The sequence below is a fragment of the Chenopodium album genome, chromosome 14 (assembly GCF_948465745.1).
Source record: "Chenopodium album chromosome 14, dcCheAlbu1.1, whole genome shotgun sequence".
Classification (NCBI taxonomy): Eukaryota; Viridiplantae; Streptophyta; class Magnoliopsida; order Caryophyllales; family Amaranthaceae; genus Chenopodium; species Chenopodium album.
In genome coordinates this window covers 20,506,528-20,512,646 of record NC_137847.1, presented here as the reverse complement: position 1 = coordinate 20,512,646, position 6,119 = coordinate 20,506,528, and positions in this window count along the sequence as shown.

Here is a 6,119-nt window from a genome sequence, read left to right as displayed (position 1 = left end):
CCATACAGGAAGAGCTTACTGAAGAAGAAAATGCTAAAATTTGATTGGCTGAATTAGAAGCATTGGATGAGAAAAGGCTTGAAGCTCAACAAAGTTTGGAGTGTTATCATGCTCGACTAATACGTGCATTCAACAAGAAAGTGCGTGTACGTTCATTCCAAGTTGGAGATACTGTTCTAGCTGTTAGGAGACCCATCATCACTTCTAGAAAGACGTGGAACAAATTCAGTTCGAAATGGGATGGTCCTTATATCGTCCAAGAAGTATACACCAATGGAGTGTACAAGATCGTTGATGCAGACGGGTTACGTGTAGGCCCTATCAATGGCAAGTTCTTGAAGCACTACTACCCCTAAAGTACCAATTGATGTAATAAGCTCCTAAGCAAGAGCCTAAACTGCGTAGAAAAAAAAACAAAAAAAAAAATCAAAAAGAGACTTAATGAACTATGTTGGCTTGATCTTGTAAGGTGGATTTCCCGCTTTACAGGTACGTAGGCAGCTTGAAGTCACAAAAAAACTTCGAGTCCAGTCACATCATCAAAAAAAAAAAAAAATCATCATACCCTGCAACGCTCCTGGCCCGCAAGAGCTTAAACTGTGAACGGCTAAATAAATATAAAAAAAATAACCTTGTACGTGCCAACAACTCTACAAGGAAATACAGACGATATAGTGGTAAAAGGAAAATGGATAATCATTATTCATTTCATGCTACCATGAATCAAGTCAAAGCAAAAGTTCAAAAAAAAAAATGACTATGGCATCCAATCTAAGGTCTTCAATGTGTCACGTCGAGTATCGTAGATCTTCTCAACCTCAGATAGCTTGGACTGCGCTTCCTTGATGGCTGAGACACTCTACTCAAGAGAAGTATGGGACATCTTCTAGTCATTTACTTTCTTTGTGCACTCCGCAAACTGATGCTCTGAATCCAAAACAAGTGATGCAAGAGTAGCCTCCTTCTCAGTCAAGCTAGCAATTTCCTTCACCAATTGAGCTTTCTTCTGCGCAACTTCCTCAATCTCTTGATAAAAAGTTTCAACTTTCTTCTCATTCTCCTTTTGAAGGATAACTGCCTTGCTCAACTGAGATTCCATCGTCGAAAGTTGTTTCTCGAGCTCTCTTAAAGGCGCCTTCCCTTCACATTTTTCTCGCTGAGCATGGAGTTGTGAAGCAACCTCTACATAGTTTCTAACATATTGCTCAAAGCTAGAGGTATTGATCTTTTTAGCTCTTATGTACTGGAATGCCTCTATAAGTTCTTGATCAAGCTCGTGAACTTCATCCAAGGGAGTTGCGAGAAGCTTCCCTTTTATCTCTTCAACCATAAGGCGCGCAGCATACTTGTCAATCTTCGATATCGTGTCTCTTACATTGAAAGCAGGGGTCTTTGCTGAACTAGGAGCGGTAGAGGAGGGACCGTATCCATCAATTGCCATGCTTGCTACAACACTAACGATGACTGGATCCTGAGACGCATCAATTAAATCTTGGCTTAGTGGAGGATCGAAAGTGTCATTACAAGCTTCCAACTCGTCTGAGAGGTTCATGGGCTCATGATTGACCTAAAAAAAAGGGGGGTTATTGAGTTACACAAAAAAAATAAAATAAAATAAAATAAATAAATACCTGTCCCTTGTCATTCGCGATCTCATCGTAGCTATTGCCAAGGACGTCATAAAGGACAGAAGCCTCGCCTGGAAGAATAACTTTGTTGGGGGAGTTCCTTTTGTCATTCTCTTTCTCCCTCGAGGATGGAGACTTTTCACAAGACTTGTTGAGCTTAACCTTTAATGTGCGCTTGTTGCTTGAATCAACGACTGATTTTACAACTTTGCCTCCCAAATGTTCGCTATCATCCTTCCTCTTCTTAGACTTGCCTTGACTACGAGTTACAGGAGCATCTAGAGGACTTGGTGAACTAGAAGTTGACGAGGTTCGGGGGAAGACCGATGCCCATCAGGTCGCATAAGCAGAAGTAACTCGAGATTGAGGACTAAACGGACGACCCGGGATGAAGAATTCAGACTTCGTGCCTAATTGGGTGCTTGCCTGGAATAATTGGAATACACGCTCTGGGGTAATGGCATCTGCCTGTGGCTCAAGTTCACCAGGCACCCCCTGGTAAAAACCAAATTGGCGACCAAACCTATGAGGGTTGTACGGCTCAATCACGTAACTACCGTCGTATCTTAGAGTCACATAGCAAGATCTCATGGCGATGAAGTAATCAGAGATGCGGCGAAGACGTTGATTGTCATCTACAAATCTTTTATCTTCAGATTCATTTGGGCAAGTTGCAAGCCAGTTGATCGATCTACCAGAACATATAGTCGATTTAGCATCGGCAGATGACGAGTAAATGACTGCATCAGGGCCTTGAAATCCAATCATATGGGCACCGGCGTACTTGTGAGTAGACATTCGATGGCTTCGAAAATACTTTGCTATCCATATATGGACATAGTGTACTGGGAAGAATCCTGGACGTCTCCCGGGCGCTGCAGAAGTCGATAGCTCGTTCAAGCCTCTATAAATGCTGGTTAAAACTGGAATAGCCAAAGATATTTTGCGACCACTTGCAAGTGAAAATGTAGGTTTGAATACTCCTAGACGAATGAAGCCTAAGTCTTTCAAAGGGAGGACGAAAGCGCACAACCAGCAAGAAAGAAAGGCGGCAAGATAGGTCTGTTTGCGGTGTGCCTCGGGGATGCCTAAGATGGTAAAAGCTTCATGTACATCATCGTTCCATAGGAAAGTCTCATTCACGGTAGCAAAATTGGTCATAGGCACGGGAAGTATGTGAGCCTTTCTGTCGTCAGAAGAAGTCGAATATCTCGAAGCACCACGAAACCAAAATTTACACCAACTATCAAATTTGACGTGAGTTCCGCGTGACTTTGCAACAATGTGTTGATAAGCCGCGAAAAGGTATTTGCAACTATAAGGAAGATACAAAGAGCCGTTCTGGTCATACCCTTCTAACTCCATGGCGGATGGGACGACCTCATCGTAGAAAGAACCATTTATTGGGAGTTCGCTGAGATAGTGCAAGTCCCACAAACTGATCGAAACTTCGCCCGCTGAAGTAAGTAGTGTGTTGGTCGTTGAGCTCCACATCTCACAAAAAGCTTGCATGTATGGAGTGTTGCGTTCGTAACAGAACATAGAGGCATAAACAGCGTCAAGGATATTTGTACTTGTAAGCATGTGTCTGAAGTGTTGCAATATGTCCTCCAACCATTCCCAGTATTGAGGTATGTGTGAGAATTCAGCTCCAATGAGTAACTTCGAACCCCATTTGGCGACTTCCCTGCGAGATTTGCGTGCGGAGAGTGTGTCCAATGCCTTAACTTCTGTAGATGACCGATGGTGCGATGACTGGAGTACCTCATTGGGCGTCTTATTCGACCCTTCGAAGACCTCTTTCCACCAGTGTTTTAGACTTGTTGAGGGATGTTCCACTTTCCAATTCTCTGCAAAAGCTCCAGTCATAGGGTGAAAGGTGGGAAAATGAATCCCATTTGGACCCGCAGCTCCATTAGACACACGTAAGAAATCATCTTCGAGTGCTCCTTCAAACTTGAATTGCGACATGACGTTTCTAAAGCAATAGTGTGACTTTACATGAGAAATCATGGTGGTATCAAAATATCATCATAATAATAATAAAAATAAAAAGTTTAATATAAAAATTAAAATAAAAAATAAAAAAAAAAAAAAAAAAAAAGAGAAAGAAGTAAGTAACGTAAGCTTGAAAGTTGGTGATTTTAAGTTCATGGCATATCATGATATCATTTTAAAAAAAAAAAAAAAAAAAAAAAAAAAGAAATCACGTGGCTTGAAAGTTTGTAATGTTAGTTCATCATGATCATCATGATATTATTATAAAATAAAATTAAAAAAATTATAAAAAAAAAAAAAAAAAAAAAAAGAAAAGAAAAATTGTGGTGTCAGACATTAATAAAGAAGTGCTTTATGCACCACTTCACCACTCCGTATTTTCTTTCCAACCTCACCATTGAAGCACAAAATTAAGAGCTATTAAAGCAATTCAAGCAAGTCTCGAGGCATACCCAGTATCAAGTCCCTGTACTCTTGTCCGATCAAGATGCGCAAGGCTGAACTTAGCTCCGATGTGCGGCGGTGGTCGAAATTCCGGTGGCGGCTGGGCCCGAATGCAGCTCCGACGTGAGGCGGTCAAGACTCCGATGGTGAACTCCGGCGTGGCGTGTCGTGTCAAGGACTCAGGCGTCGATACTCTGTAGCGCGGAGTGACGATATGAGACTAGAGGTGGCAGTGTTGTACTTCTGATCTTGATGTCGAACCAATTGCGGGGTCGGATGGGTGTCAATGCTCCAACAATATCGTTGTATGAGGTACGTCTGGCCGATATGTCGAGGCTTCCGGGATTGACGATGCTCAATATGGCTCGGCAATGATGATTTGTGATTCGTCTAACATGTCAGGGGTCATATATATAGCCAATGGTGAAGCTTGCTCTCCAAGAAGATAATTTGCAATCTTAACTGTCTAATTCTATCCTTGATAAAATTGGAATTGGAGATATAATTCTTATTGAATAAAACTCAAATATTACGGTTAGCTCAACGAAGTGATGTTTATCATACTCCGTAGTATTTATCTTCAATCAAGGTGAGCATAAAGTGGCCAAGTTGGTTTGATTTCCTACGAGATAGATATTTTTTTTGGTTGTTCACAAAGTATATCTTAATTAAAAGATATGTTTTGTCTTCCATATTATCATATTGGCAATGAATGGTCCATATTATCATTTTGGCAAGAATGGAGTTGATAATCACATCATATCCAAGATTGTTAAAAGTGAATTTCATATTAATTATCCACAAAAAAAGATAGAATTCAAAAAAAAAAAAAAAAAAAAAAAAAGAAAGTGGTTTACTCGATACTTATTATCGGGTCACCCAAATTTCGAGCCCGATCACGATCAAACACTTCAAAATCGTGTCCGTGACCGATCTCGAGGGGGCAATTTGTAGGCATGGAAATTTTATCAAGTATCGTTACTTATTGTTTGGGTCAAAGTCAAATTGTTGACTCGGGTATATTGACTAAATATTTAATCTGGGTTACTTTGGCCCGTATTATTTATTTTAGTTAAACTCATTTAATTAATAATAAAGTCCAACAAAATGGATTTGATTTAATTTAAATGGGTCATTTATGAAAGGAAGTGGAAATGGATATGAGGCCCATTTAGCGGTCATCTTGAAACCCTAGCTTAGGAGAACTCTATAAATAGAACTCTGCTCCCTCATTTCATACGCATGAAAAATCCAGAGAAAAATCTCTCTACAGAAAAACCTCTCTACTCAAAAACCATCTCTAAACTTCTCTAAAAACCAATCTCAAGAACTAGAAAAAGAACAACAAGCATCGGACGTGCCGTTCCATTCTAGAAGACCAACCTTGATTGAGATCAAGCCTTTTTGGCCCTCTATCAAGGAATTCCAGTTTCGACTACAACAAATCGAGTCATCTAACGACGTAGCGTTGAGATCGAATCAGTGGATTACATTAGAGATTGTACTCAAATTTGTTATATTAATAAAAATTATATTTGTTGCATTTATTTTGACTATTTCCCAGACTCAAAATTTGTGTTTACAAAGAGATAATCACAAGATCCATAATTCAACTTATTAAATAATCTGATCAGTGGATATGTATTAATTAGGTTTAAGCTTTGACTCTTTATTCTCTCTTTACATTACGCTACAGATGGAGTGTACGTGAGCTTCGTTAACGGATTCTTGTATGGAATCAACATATGGGTTTGTGGCTTACAAGGAATACTAGGGTGTTTAGAATTTCTTCTGTTTAAAACTCTACCACACCTACTATTATTTCAGAAAAGGTAATGCAAACATGACTCATTACTGAAAAGTTATCGAATACTTTGAGGTGTTTGCATCCACCCAAACAATGTCCGGATCATTTTCTAAGGTTTGCGCAGGTTGTTTGTGTTACTAGATTTCTCTTCCCTACAATTATCCTAATTGACGACTTGTGGAATAACCACACAGGCACACACGTAGATTTGGGATGGGATGTTGTGCTTTTGTTTCAGTCAA